The 15,745-nt window shown below is 46.9% G+C and overlaps 1 protein-coding gene across 4 annotated transcripts in view; it reads left to right on the forward strand.

The window, feature by feature from the left end:
* The window catches only part of MED25 (mediator complex subunit 25), a 474,735-nt gene that overhangs the window by 326,139 nt on the left and 132,851 nt on the right, over window positions 1-15,745 (forward strand). The gene's annotated exons all lie outside the window — the stretch shown is intronic.

Below are 15,745 nucleotides of genomic sequence, written 5' to 3' on the forward strand. Positions count from 1 at the left end.
ATCGGACCCCCCACCCGCTGGAAGGCAGGCACGTACATGTACGTGCTTGTGCCTGCCTGTGCCATTGCGATGACGTACAATGGCAATACGGCGGTCCTTAAGTGGTTAAATGAGACATAGTGGCTGTGGGGTAACATACACACCTAAATATTTAAATTTAGGGGTAGTGGGGATATCCTGGATTGTGGGACCCAGACTGAACGGGGTGGAGTCTAATAGCATGAGTGATGATTTTGTCCAATTAATTTATATGCCTGAAAACTCTCCAAATTTTCTTAGTCGTCATAGCTTCCTTCAGGGAGCCCTCTGTGTCTCCCAGCAGCAGCATAGTGTCATCCACGTAAAGCATAATTTTTTCATTTAGCTGACCATATTTAAATCCAGTAATTACAGAATTAGAGCGGATCAAAGCTTCCAGGGGCACTATGGCAAACAATAGAGCAGACAAGGCCATCCCTGTTGGGTACCCCTATGTAGGGGAAAGGTGGATGACACGTGACCTGCCTCTCTAATCACCGCTTTCGGGGAGGAGTAAAGTAGCTACACCCATGTCAGAAACCCTGGCCCGAATCCAAATCTTTGCATTGTGGCTCACAAATACTCCCATTCAACGCTATCGAATGCCTTATGGCAGGGATGTCCAAACTTTTTTCAAAGAGGGCCAGATTTGATGAACATGCGCAAGGGCCGACCATTTTGCCTGACATTGTTTGAACCATTAAAATTCGGTCTAAGTGTGTTCGTCCAAGCACTAATACACTTCCCCACAAGAATTCTCTTGCCTTTGTGGCTGTGTGTGGTGAATAGATGAACTCAAGTGTATTATTTGGATACACCGTATTTATTGGCGTATAACACGCACCTTCACTTTAACCACTTCCCACCCGGCCAATGTACATATACGGCCGGGTGGGAGCTCTCTACTTCCGAGAGGACGTTCAGGAACGTCCTTCAGAAGGAGGGGGATCGCACGCGTGCCCACGCAGCGGCGCGATCCCGATGTGCTCGTGCCACCTGGACACGGCGTATCTCGGATCGGCAGGAGGGCTCTGTGATTGGCCCTCCTGATCACATGACGGCCGTGTCCAATCACGGCCGTCATGTGATGTAAACAAACAGCCGGTTGCTAGGCAATCGACTCTCCTCTCCTCAGACGGAAGTCGTCGCTGAAGAGAGGAGAGCAGATCGCTGCCGCCGGCTGGTGATCAGTGAGTATGATTTGTTTTTACAGCTTTTTACTAACTGATCACCAGTCTAGTGTAACCCTACAGTGTAAACACACATGTCACCACACATGTCCCCAAATAATAAAAAGACATGTCCCCAAATAATAAAAAGACATGTCCCCAAATAAATAAAACACATGTCCCCCACATATGTCCTACTAAAATCACATGTTCCAATGATTATCTGCACACACATGTACGTGATCACCTGCACACATATGTAACGTGATCATTTGCGTACATATGTCCGTGATCACACAAACCAATTATTATACACTTAACGGAATTTTTTTTTACCAAAAACATGTAGCAGAATACATTTTGGCTTAAATTTATGACAAAATAAGATTTTATTGGATTTCTTTTAAAATAGAAAAAAGAAAATATATATTTTTTCCAAATTTCCGCTTTTTTGCGCTTATATCGCAAAAAATAAAAAACGGAGTCGTGAATAAATACCACCAAAATAAAGCTCTATTTGTGCGAACAAAACGATAAAAATGTAATTTGGGTACAGTGTAGCATGACCGCGCAATTGTCATTGAAAGTGCGAGAGCAATGAAAGCTGAAAATTGGGCTGGGAAGGAAGGGGGCGAAAGTGCCCTGTATTGAAGTGGTTAAAGAGGGAAGCTTCAGGAAAAAAAAACGTAACATTTTAAATAAAGAACTGTGAAACAAAATAAGGGTCAGTGCCCATCTGCAGACCCACCATTGCCAGGAATGCACCCACCATTGTCGGGAATGCACCCACCATTGTCGGGAATGCACCCACCATTGTCGGGAATGCACCCACCATTGTCGGGAATGCACCCACCATTGCCGGGAATGCACCCACCATTGCCGGGAATGCACCCACCATTGCCGGCCGGGAATGCACCCACCATTGCCGGCCGGGAATGCACCCACCATTGCAATTGCCGGGAATGCACCCACCATTGCAATTGCCGGGAATGCACCCACCATTGCAATTGCCGGGAATGCACCCACCATTGCAATTGCCGGGAATGCACCCACCATTGCAATTGCCGGGAATGCTGCCACCATTGCAATTGCCGGGAATGCTGCCACCATTGCAATTGCCGGGAATGCTGCCACCATTGCAATTGCCGGGAATGCTGCCACCATTGCAATTGCCGGGAATGCTGCCACCATTGCAATTGCCGGGAATGCTGCCACCATTACCATCAGTGCAGCCATGGAGGGCAGGACGAGCGCCAAAGAATCTCCTGTTTACACAACGGCCTCTTTAAGAGAGAGTCTCGCCTCCTATGATGGACAACACAGTCGTCCTATGGCAGAGACGGGACTTCCTATTAGAGGCTGCCGTGTAAACAGGAAATTCTCCTCCTGTGTGCATGGCACTCGTCCCGCCTCCTCCCTCCAACGCAGCCGAACTATATATCTTTTGTGGACCCCTGGGAGATCGCCGGGGGCCACAAACGATATATATGTTTAAATTACCAGACGGGCCATTCAAAACCGGACCGCGGGCTGGACTTTGGCCATGCCTGCCTTATGGGCATCTAAAGATAGCAATGCCCTGTCTCCCATGTTTTCTGCCTGGGACTGTATGTTCACAAATAGCCTACATAGGCTAATTGCTGTGGACCGCTCTGGTATAAAGCCTGATTGGTCAGGGTGGACAAGGGATGCTATTTCCGTGTTTAACCACAATGCCAGTACTTTAGCTAATATTTTTATGTCAGTTTGCAACAATGAGATTGGTCTGTAGGAGCCCGGATCTAAGGGGTCCTTGTCAGGTTTAAGCAGAAGTACTTTGTTGTCTTGTGTCATTGAATCAGGTAGGGTCTGTTCGTCTCTAGCTGCGTTTAGTGTTTTCAGCAGGTGTTAGTATGGTGTCACTATATTGTTTATAGGCCTCCCCAGGTGCCTTTAAGTTGGGGAAGGAGTTAACTGCCATCTGAATTTCTTCTATGGTAATTGGTTCCTCTAGTCTCTGTGTGTCTGTCAAGCTGGGTAGGTCAATCTCCTGTAGGTATTCCTGTAATTCCCCCTGTGAATAGCTTTGTTTGGAACTGTAGAGATCAAAATAGAATCCCACCAATTCCCTCATTATATCAGTCGGGGTGTTCACCAGTTTGCCCTCTATGTTGCGTAGGCCCCCTATGGATGGGGCCGTCTGGTTTGATTTGACTATTTTTGCCAACAGTCTCCCCGTCTGCTCCCCTTCCTCATAAAAGGCTAATTTGTTAAAGAAATGCTTCCTATCGGCAGATTATCTATCTATGCGGTTCACTGCATCTTGGGCTGCTAACCAGGCCTCGCTAGCGCCCTCTGATGAGTCAGCTATATACTCCACCTCCAGTTTTTTAACCAGCCGAGCTGCCCTGGTCCCTTTTGAGCATTAGTATTTTTTAGACATCAAAATTTTTGATGGAGACTTGTAGCGGCACTCAAAGTTTTACAGTTTATCAGTATGTAGACACAATATTATGGAGAAAAAAGTAGGAGGGGGGTGTATGTGATATGTCACTGCCATTAACACCTCAGGTTTAGTTATTCTGAGCCCGTAAGTGACATATTGGATTATTACCTGTTGATCTTGGCAGGAAATCAATTTTTTCTATCATACATCATGGGACACAGAGCAGCTTTATTATTCCTCATAGGGTTATACACCACATACAGGCGATTGAACACTGGCAAAAAGGTAGGAAGTTCTTTCCTATTAAACTCCTCCCATACAGGAAGTACCTCAGGTTTTTTTGTCTGAAGATGCTGGCACTGATGTGCAGCTCCCTGTGCATATTAGCAGATTATTAATGGTTCCAGCAGGGAACAGGAGATTTAAGCTATAGGAATGGATCTGGATAGTACCAAATGCTCTGAAGAATGGTACCCACGCCCCTGCATCTGTGGCGGAGGGTGAGATGTGTAGATTGCCTAAATGCAGCTGGGTAGCAGTGGACCCTGGGCATATGGAACTTTGCGCAGTAATAACGAACAAGCAGTTTCAGGCAATATATATATATATATATATATATATATATATATATATATATATATATATATATATAATGTCCAGGGCCATGGAACCCAGCAAGGGGGATTGAGTTCTTTAACCACTTAAGGACTGCCGCATGGAGATGTACGTCGGCACAATGGCACCGACAGGCACAAGCACGTACATGTTTGCCTTCCAGCGGGTGGGGGGTCCGGTAAGACCCCCTTCCGCTGGCTGCAGCGGTCCGTTTCGCTTCAGGAGCGATCCGGGATGAGGGGATGGCTGTTGGTTTCTGGCCATCCCCTCTCAATCGCTCCTGGCGAATGAGAAGCTTCCCCCGCCTGTGTAGTGTAAACACAGGCAGGGAGGAAGTGATGTCACTCTCCTCGGGGTGGTCTTTTTGACCGGACTGCGAGGAGAGCAGAGATAGTAAGTGCACCAACACTACACTGACACGTAGGTACACATAGGCACACAAATCACCCCCCCCCCCCTCCCAGTCACAGTGTCACTGATTGAAGTGATCATTTATTTACTGATCACTGCATTTAGTGTCAGTTGTGACAGTAAAAACTGTCAGGGCAGTTAGTGTTGGGTCCAGGGTAGCCCCCTACCACCCCCTAATAAAGGGTTAACCCCCTGATTGCCCCTAGAATTAACCCTTTCACCCCTTTTTGCCAGTGTCACTAAGCGATCGTTTTTCTGATCGCTGCATTAGTGTCACTGGTGCCGCTAGGTAGCTAGTTATTTTTTTAGGTTCACCGCTAGGTTTTTATAGCATTAGGTACGCCCATATACTACCCAATAAAGGTTTTAACCCCCTGATTGCCCCGAGTTAACCCTTTCACCAGCGATCACCGTATAAGTGTCACTGGTGATGCTGGTTAGCCAGTTAGTTATTTGGGTTCCCTGTCAGGTTTTTATATAGCGTTGGGGACCCCCATATACTACCTAATAAAGATTTTATCCCCCTGATTGCCCCTAGTTAACCCTTTCACCAGTGATCACCGTATAAGTGTTACGGGTGACTCTGGTTAGTTTGCTTTTTATAGCATCAGGGCACCCACCATTTATTATCCAATAAAGGTTTAACCCCCTGATCACCCGGAGGCTGATATCAATTAGGTTTTAGGGTCTGCGTCGCCCCAGGCAGTGCTAGGTTAGTGCCAGTACCGCTAACACCCACGCGCAAAGCATACACCTCCCGTAGTGGTATAGTATCTGAACAGATCAATATCTGATCTGATCAGATCTATACTAGCGTCCCCAGCAGTTTAGGGTTCCAAAAAAATGCATTGTTAGCGAGATCAGCCCAGATATCTGCTAGCACCTGCGTTTTGCCCCTCCGCCCACCCACCCAAGTGCAGTATCGATCGATCACTGTCACTTACAAAACACTAAACACATAACTGCAGCGTTCGCAGAGTCAGGCCTGATCCCTGCGATCACTAACAGTTTTTTTGGTAGCGTTTTATCTTTAAATCCTGAAGGCGGTGCTTGGTTTTCGGGGTCCCGTATGCGGCTAGGTTCCCAAAAAGTCCCCCACATGTGATATCCCCATACTCGGGAGAAGCAGCAGAATGTATTTTGGGGTGTAATTCCATATATGCCCATAGCATGTGTGAGCAATATATCATTTAGTGACAACTTTGTGCGAAAAAAAAAAAGTTTGTAATATTCCCGCAACTTGTGGCAAAATATAAAATATTTCATGGACTGACCATGCCTCTCAGTAAATAGCTTGGGGTGTCTACTTTCCAAAATGGGGTCATTTGGGGGCGTTTTGTGCTATTTTGGCATTTTATGGCCTTCGAAAACTGCGATAGGTAGTGAGGCGTGAAATCAAAAATTTGCACCCTTAGAAATCCTGAAGGCAGTGATTGGTTTTCGGGGTGCCGTACGCGGCTAGGCTCCCAAAAAGTCCCACACGTGGTATCCCCGTACTTAGGAGAAGCAGCAGAATATATTTTGGGGTGCAATTCCACATATAACTATTTCATGTGTGAGCAATATATCATTTAGTGACAACTTTTTTTTTGTGTGTCATTATTCAATCACTTGGGACAAAAAAAATATTCAATGGGCTCAACATGCCCCTCAGCAATTTCCTTAGGGTGTCTACTTTCCAAAATGGGGTCATTTGGCGGGGGTTTGTACTGCCCTGCCATTTTAGCACCTCAAGAAATTAGATAGGCAGTCATAAATTAAAAGCTGCGTAAATTCCAGAAAATGTACTCTAGTTTGTAGACGCTATAACTTTTGCGCAAACCAATAAATATACGCTTATTGACATTTTTGTTTTACTAAAGACGTGGCTGAATACATTTTGGCCTAAATGTATGAGTTTATTCGATTTTTCTTATAACAAAAAGTAGAAAATATCTTATTTTTTTTTTCAAAATTTTCAGTCTTTTTCCTTTTATATCGTAAAAAATAAAAATCGCAGAGGCAATCAAATACCATCAAAAGAAAGCTCTATTTGTGGGAAGAAAAGGACGCAAATTTCGTTTGGGTACAACATTGCATGACCGTGCAATTACCAGTTAAAGCAGTGCAGTGCGAAATTGTAAAAAGACCTCTGTTCCTTAGGCTGACAATTGGTCCGGGGCTTAAGTGGTTAAGGTCTTGCGAGACATTGCCACTGTGATGGATGAAGATTGGATCCCTAACTTTTATAAGGCAAATCCTGAAGAGAGGAATGGTATGTGCCCTAAGTAGACTTCTAATAACTATTAACTATCACCTTTGGTAAGGGTAGTCCTAGCTGCCTGGGGTAAAGTATTCCTTCCTTTCTCCCCACTAGGAGATGTTGCTTAACTGGGATCAGTCTGTTCCCTCTAGGTGTTAAATGCAGATCTTTTTTTTTTTTAACATAAGATTTTCTTAAATTTGTAGAGTACATGTCAGAACAGTGGTACAATCTCATCAGTGGTTATTATGGCAGTTTACAGCGGTAAATCAAGAAGAGTATTCAGAGAGAAAAGTCAAATCTGGGCTAAGCAGCATATAAACATATCAGGTTACAACATACATTCAGGCAGTGTCTCCGTCAAGCCAGAGTTGCATTCAGAGAGTAAGGTCCGTGGATTACACATCATCACGGGCGGGATACCATCATCTGTACCAAACACAAGTCTTCCCCATGTAACTTAAAAGGGCAGACAGAGTCCCCGGCCCTCCCTACCACCACCACCACCTTCCCAGTTAGAGATTCTTATACCGTTTGGAGCTTAGTGACTAAGGAAGTGGTCTCTCTTTGGTCCAGGGGCCCCATATCTTATCAAATTTTTTGGGACAGTTTCTTCCTAGGTACGTCAATTTATAGAGCGGTAAGGCCGCATCAATCAGGGCTCTCCATTGAGAAACCGTTGGGGGACTAGGGTCCTGCCATTTAATTAGGATAGCTTTCCTAGCATAGAAGGCTGAATAGAATACAAATTGTTTTTTAGCCTGCGATGCTGGGAGCGTGTCTACAATTCCCAATAAAAGGGGTAGTGGATCACAGGGGACATCAAATCGGCCTATAGAGCTGATCTCCGATGCCACCCCCCTCCAGAAGGCCTGTAAGTACACACAGAACCATGTAATAGGAAAGAAAGTGCCAGAGGCCAAGCCGCATTTAGGACACATACCAGTTCTGTTAGGGTAAATTCTGGCCAAACGATCCGGGGAGTAGTAAGCTTGGTGAATAAACCTAAGCTGGGTGTATCTATCTCTAGAGGATATCATGAGGGGTAGATATTGTTGGACACCCTCCTCCCAATCCTCCTCCGCTAATTCTGGTATATCCCGCTGCCATCTGGAGAACAGACAGGAGACAACAGATGTATCAATACTATTTAGAACAGCATATAGGGTCGACAGCATTTTCTTTTCATTTGAGAGGGCCAGAATGGTCTTCACAGGGGTCGCCTCCAGAGCGATAGCACATGTAAACTGTGCGCGATAGGCATGCCGGAGCTGGATGTACCTAAAAAAAAAACATTGAGTTAGGTAGCCCGTGTCTACGTTTCAGTTCATCAAATGGAAGCAACCCCTGCGGGGAGGAGACACATCCGCCAAAGTTTTGATACCACTCCGGGCCCACAACATCGGGTCCGGAATGGTTCGAAAGTGGGGCAGCCACGGGTTCCCCCACAGCAGAGTATCAGGGGACCAACTGTGCAGTTTCCCTATCCTGGCCCTGACTGCATCCCAAACCCTCAGCATGGTCCGCATCGAGGGAGTAACCCCGGGATTGGACCTAGGGCCTCTGTGGACCAAATTGCGGAGTTCGGAATAAGAGCCCTGGAGTGCCCTCTCAAGGGTAGCCGCAGGGTTTGCCGGTTCAGCCGACAGCCACCACCGCACCGTTTCCAAGACTGCGGCCCAGTAGTATTTCACAAAGCACGGTAAAGCCAAACCCCTAAAGAGAGCGGAAGCTGAAGCGTGCTCTGCGCTATCCTCGGGGTGCCGCCATTCCAGATAAAGGAAATAATCAAACTATTTAACTTCTGAAAGAAAGCCTGGGGAATATGCATTGGGGTTTCTGAAACAAATAGGTGAACTTGGGCAGGACCGTCATCTTCATCAAGTTAACTCTGCCCACTGGCGAAAGAGGCAAAGTCCTCCAACCTGAGCACTGTCGCGTCAGTGAAGACAAAACTGGGTCAAGATTAAGAGGTATGAATTGGGGCGGGTCTCTGTGGATTATTACCCCCAAATATTTAAACTGGGTGACCAGCTGGAGTGGGGCGTTAACCGGGAGCCCAGCATCCGAAGGGTGAAGAGCAAACAGGACAGACTTGTCCCAGTTTACTCGGACCCCTGAGTACCTGCCAAAGTTATCGATAAGGGAGAGGGCCTCCTCCAGTGACGTGGACACCTCCCGGAGGTACAAAAGGGTGTCATCAGCATAAAGGGAAATTTCTTCTCCACAGGGCCCAAGGGGATGCCACGGATCGCCGAAGAAGATCTGATCAACATGGCCATTGGTTCTATAGCTAGCGCAAAAAGCGCCGGAGAGAGCGGGCATCCCTGTCGAGTACCCCTGCGGAGGAGAAAAGGGGGGAGAAATGACCGATCCAGTGCGCACTCGTGCCCTAGGGGCACCGTAGATAGCCTTCACCCAGGAAACAAATCTGGGGCCAAAGCGGAGCAGGACCCCCCAAAGATACTCCCACTCAACAGAGTCAAATGCTTTTTTAGCATCCAGGGAGGCCGCTGCATCCGCCAGGGGCCAAGTGGGCATCAGATCCCAGAACCGTGTATAACCTCCGAAGATTTATATCCGTACCCTTGCCCGGCATAAAACCCGTCTGGTCCTCGTGAACCAGGGTAAGGATAACATTTAATCTCCGCGCCAAGATTTTAGTAAGCACCTTGGCGTCGGCATTAAGTAAGGATATGGGTCGATAGAAGGAACACAGCTCCGGGTCCTTACCCGGTTTGGGTATGGCCACTATGATCGCCTCAGCCATTGACGCCGGTAGGGCCTCCCCCCGAAGAGATTGGATTATCATATAGTGCAGCCTGGGGACCAACTCGTCCCCATACTGCCTATAAAATTCCAGAGGAATCCCATCGAGGCCCGGAGTTTTCCCCGCCTGGAGTTCCCCCAGCGCCCGCCGAACCTCCTCCTCCGCTGTGGGGGCCTCCAAGGAGTCCCGGGCCTCAGGAGAGAGAGTAGGGAACTGGATACTGTTCAGGAACCGGTCAAGGTCAGCGCCGGAGTAGTCTACCCGGGAGCTATAGAGATCGCTATAGTAGGAAGCGAACCGGGCATTTATGAGTGAGGGGTCCACCAGCACCGTGCTATCCGAGCCCCGAATACGGGCAATAGAGGTGGTAGGCTGTTGCTCTCTAGCCAACCAGGCCAGCAGACGGCCGGTTTTCCCCCCTGCTCAAAAATGCAGTGCGTCTGAGCCAGTAGTTGCTTTTTTGCCCCCGCTACCCTAATAAGCATCACCTCCCTGTAAGCCGTTTGCATGTCTAAATAGGTAACAGGGTTCTGGGTGGAGGTGAAGCGAGCCTCCAGCTCCCTGGCAGACGCCTCAGCCTCCGCCAAGGTAATCGCCGAGTCGTGTCGGGTCCTAGCTATAGAGGATTGATATGCCCCCCTAATGTATGCCTTAAACGCATCCCACACATTAAGTGCTGAGGCCGAACCCGCATTTGTTAGCCAGTAAGTCTGGATATGTTTAGAAATCTCTCTCTCCACCAGTGGGTCAGAGATCCAGTACCTACATAAGCGCCAGATTCTCTCCGTGGGGCGAGTCAGCATTTGAAAGGTGCATAGCATAGGGGCATGATCCGAGATTCCACTCGATAGCATGCCCACCACCCGCACCCGTGAGAGCATCCCGCCACTAACCAACACCAGGTCAATCTGTGACATAGCTCTATAAGAGGTGGAGTGACATGTGTAGGCCCTCTCTCCCGGGTGTCACCACCGCCAAACAATAGTAAGGCCATAAAGGTCCGCCCATCTTGATAGCGGGGAGTCCACTCCACCCCCCAGGGACATCCTATCCAGTGCAGGGTTTGGAACCATGTTAAAATTACCCGCGATAATGATGTTATCGGTGGGGTAGCTAGACATAAGGGGAACCAGAAGCATTAACAGGACAGTGGTAGCCGGTGGCGGGATGTAAAGGCCCACAATTACCATTTCCACCGTGTCTATAACAGCATGCAGGATCACATATCTGCCCCCCGGGTCCAGTTGTACATTCAATATTTCACACGTCAGGGATTTGTGTATCAATATACTAACCCCTCGGGCATTGGACGAGTATGTAGAGTGATAACCCCTGCCCACCCACTGCCTCCGCAGGTTTAAGATCCTACCCCCCACAAGATGTGTCTCCTGTAGGATGCACACATATGTGGGCTATGCTGCTTAAGATATGCCCATACCAAGGAGCGTTTTAATTTATCGTTCAGTCCCCAGACGTTCCAGAACAGCAGCCTCATCTGAGTCATAGCGAGGTCTGCCGCAAATGAACGCCAGGGGAGCACCGCATCCCTGGGCCACCAGAGAAAGGTACCACTGCAAAACCATTCCAACATGTACAATAATGTAAAATAAAACAACCCAAAACCCCACCCTGCACTGTCGTTGGGGAACTCGGAGTGCCCATTCCCAAAACCAAAACTCAGCTCAACCGGAGCAAATCAAGTAGAACTCCTGCGGGGGCGCAGGGAGAACTAAGAGGGGTAGCCCGAGGTGGAGTTGTGAGCAGAAAATTGCACGGTCGCTGCCATCCACGCGGCACCAACCCCAGCCCGGGAGACCAATAATAGAAAACCAGAATAGACAGACTAATAAGTCAGGATCTCTTGACCGAAGTCAAGGGCACATACTTAAAAACATTACATTGAATTAAGGCATAAAACAATGACTGCAGCATTTGCATGAAGACTCTTGTCGCTGAGCAGTCGTCGTCCCCCACCACCCCTCAACAGTGTCCAAGACCCCAACTGGGCAATGAGTCCATACAGCTCCTAGGCCCAGCACTAGTAGAAGCCAGGATCCGAGGAGGGGGGGATGAGCCATGATGTCTCGGTCAGGGGGACAACTGACCCAGGTAGTAGAGCTCGGAGCAGCGAGCAGATCATGTAGGCCCAGACCATCACTCGTGCGGAATAAACTGGAGCAGTGGGGCGCTTACACACACCAGGGCCTAAGGCACACAGTCCTCCTCAGTAGAGAGTCACACAGGGGGAGTCAGTAAATAGGGGGGGAGGGGAGAAAGAGCAGGAGACATCATGGAGCGACATTAAAAGCATAGGTTGTATAAGGCACCATAGTTACCGGGGCCTGGGTAGAGAGTCCAGCCATTGTGAAGCCTCTTCCAGCGAAGTGAAGTAGCGGGTGAACTCCCCATCTACTACCCGAAGGCGTGCAGGGAACAGCATAATGTATTTGATGTTTCTTGCACATAACTGGGCCTTGACATGGTCAAAAGTCTTCCTCTGCCGCTGGGTCTCTACGGAGTAGTCCGGAAACGGCATGAGACGGGCATTGGCAAACCGTAGCTCAGGGATTTTTCACGCCTCGCGGAGGATCAGTTCCCGATCCCTGAAGTTTAGTAGACGCATAATAAAGGTGCGAGGAGGGGCACCGGGCGGTCCCCGCATGGATGGCATCCTGTGGGCCCTTTCCACCGCGTGATGGGGAGAGAACGCCACTGCTGGTAGGAGAGTGCGGAGAAGATGCTCAGCAAAGGTTGCGGGGTCCTGTCCCTCCTCTCCCTCCGGTAGGCCCACCACACGGCGGTTGTTCCTTCTGTTCCTATTTTCACTGTCCTCCGCTTGGGACTCTAGCGCCCGCACCCGCACCTGAAAAGTATGAAGGGAGGCACGGTGGTCTCTAAGGGCATCTTCGGTGTCTCCCATCCGCCGATCCACCTCCCCATCCGCTCCCGGAACTTGTCCATATCGCGACGCTCCAACCCCACATCCGTCTGTAGGAGGTCAATTTTTGCTTTCAGGGTCGTTTTGCACCCCGAAATAGCCTGCATCAGCGCTTGAAATCTGTCCTCCTCCACGGTGGCCGGGTCTTGTGGTGGGGTCTGGGTCGCCATGTTGGCGCCAGCAGGAGGGGGCTGCTGCTGCCTCATGTGCTGCGGGGACGATACCGGGGCAGAAGAAGTCTTCCGTCTGGAGTTATATTTACCCCCTCTCATGCCCAAAAGGCCAGTTCAGTGATGCCAGGACTCGGGTGAGGGCAAAGGAAGGCAGTTCAGCATTGGTGGAACACAGACGATAGTACAGGGAGGCAGTTCAGTATCGCTATGGCACAGGCGATAGCGCAGGAAGGCAACGCAGTAGTGCTGAGGCACAGGTGTTATCACAGCGAGGCAGTTCAGTATTGCTTTGACACAGGTGAAAGCACGGGAAGGCAGTTCAGGATTGCTGTGGCACAGAGCATAAGACAGGGAGGCAGTTCAGGATTGCTGTGGCACAGAGCATAAGACAGGGAGGCAGTTCAGGATTGCTGTGGCACAGAGCATAAGACAGGGAGGCAGTTCAGCAGTGGTGTGGGACAGATGATAGCCCAAGGAAGTAGGTTAGTGTTGTCATGACATAGATGGTAGCTGAAGGAGGCAGTTCGGTATGACAGTGGCCCAAAGACTGGCACAGGGAGGCAGTAGAACTATGCTGCGGCACAGACGCTAGCCCAGGGGGGTGAGTCAGTATTGCTGTGGCACATATAGCATCACGGGGGTGCAGTGCAGTATTGCTATGTCACAGATGGCAGTACAGGGGTGCAGTTCAGTGAAGCTGTAGCATAAAGATAGAAAAACCGCGCTAATCGACACCGGGTGTAGGATAGACAAAAAAGTAATAGGTTCAGGACAAATACTATGTGTATATATATATATATATATATATATATATATATATATATATATATATATATATATATATATATATATACCGGTATATAATTTTAGGTTGCTGCCCCCCACAAAAAGAAAATCCCCATTTGGGGTTTCTTCCAACAATAAAAACAATCTAACACCCGGGGTAACTGGCGCTACCTATTTAACATGAACAGATATTAATTCTCATTAATGAAACAGATGTATTTTTAGAAGAAAAGAATTGAAAAATGCCAAAAAATCAAATAAGAATAATCTATTACACCACTAATAGTTTTCATATATCCAATCACACCCAAATGAAGATAAATCCTCCTTACGGAGGGCAATAGATCCTTTAAAACCCACTTATTTCAGTCCCAACCAAGAAAGAACATACAAGCGGCTTCTACCAAAGTCGCATACAATCGCACAGATTCCCTAATGCGACTCAGATGCGACAATAAGAAGTGTGATTATTTGGGACCTTATTTTGAAACCTCAATATAATCCCGAACAGATCATAAATAAATCCTGTGAAGAGAAAACACCTAATAAGAAAAATCGTACTAGGTGCGATTTATCCTTAAAATCGCATTGGTGCTAAGATGTGGTTATCCCAACAGTCTGTCAAGTGAGAAAAGACTGTGAAAATATACTCCAATTACTGATTGTGGGAAATGAATATAAAAATACAAACTCTAATGAATATATATATAAGTGAAAGTGCATTAAAAAGTGCAAGTGGAAAAAACAGGAACTATATGAAAACAGCAAATTATATGACACAATTCATATCCAAAATCGAAAACTTTCAACCATATGTGCTAAAAAATACACCTGTGAAAAAAGTATATATATATGTAAATAAAAAATGTGTTATGATGGCCCTCAAAAAAATAAAATAAAATATATAAAAAAAAATATAAAAAATAAAAATACACATACAAATAGAAAATAAAAAATAAAAATAAAAAATGAGTGTCCGACTATCCAAAAAGTCTTCAGTAGTGCAAATCCAACAATGAATGTTCATAAAGTGACTTTGGTGCTTCTTGTGCAATCCTCAAAGTGACTTCCGTGCTCCCCCGCAAGGTACCCCACTCACCAAAAGAATTCACCCCTGTAGGGGTAATTCGCCTTTAGATCCAATCTGACGATATCCAACTCCTTGACCCGTGTGTTTTATGATCATTCGTATCCAAAAAGAGATTCCATTTGTACCCTCATAGGAAGGAAATTATAGTCTCCATAGTGTAATCCATATCAAAAACAGTTTATTTCCACAAAAATAGTAAAAAACAATAAGAAACAAATTTCATATAATAAGAAGTAAAAAATAATTTAAAAATTTGGAAATACAATCCACCACGGGATCTACTTTACATAGATTCCATATGTTATTGATCCAAACTCCGGTATTAAACCAGAAAAAACAAACTAAAAAGTATACAGTAAAATACAACTGTGGAAAAAAAACGCTGATGGCTCTCTGTCCCAGGAAAAACAAAACACAAAAAACACCCGTCTCGAGTATGACAATCGCCCTAGGCAATGTACCGGGTTTTTTCTTGTTTAAATAGATGGCTCTAGTATTTTTAAGTCCCCTTAGGATAGAGCCCTTTTTGCGCGAATTCCACTTAAACAGTGGGTCCCGTTCGGTGGATACGCAGCGTGCGCTCCAACTGCGTTCCAACCACCGTAGGCAACCCGGAACTGACGTGGTAAGCGTAACTCCGTCGAACGCGTTTCGTCATTGACGTCTTCAGCGGCGGTGTCACGCTACTACGTCCTGCATATTAAATAGAAAAATCCCAGACTAGTCGGCACCTAATTAGTCGTCGCCCATATCCAGCACCCAATCAGATAATGATGGGTGGGCCCGGTGTCCGAAAGTATGGGACGGAAAACTCCCTATACAATCCGCATGTTAGTAACATCCAGTCCCAAGCTGGAATGCGGGAAAAGGACATCCGAAGCTTCAAATAGAACGGCTAATTTGTAAGAAATAATAAATATAAAATTAAAAGTAAATAAATATAATCCCGAATAATTGCTAACGCCCAACATTTAGGACCTTAACCCGCAAGGGTGATCTGTCCAATGGGGAACTTAAAAATAATAGTAATTTTATTTCTGCTTCCCATAATGACCTTAGTGGCCCCTTCTTACAGGATAGCTATTAGATATTTCCAAAGACCATAATT

This window comes from Lithobates pipiens, unplaced genomic scaffold (assembly GCF_037356315.1).
Source record: "Lithobates pipiens isolate NorthernLeopardFrog02 unplaced genomic scaffold, aLitPip1_a1.2 Scaffold_27, whole genome shotgun sequence".
Taxonomy (NCBI): Eukaryota; Metazoa; Chordata; class Amphibia; order Anura; family Ranidae; genus Lithobates; species Lithobates pipiens.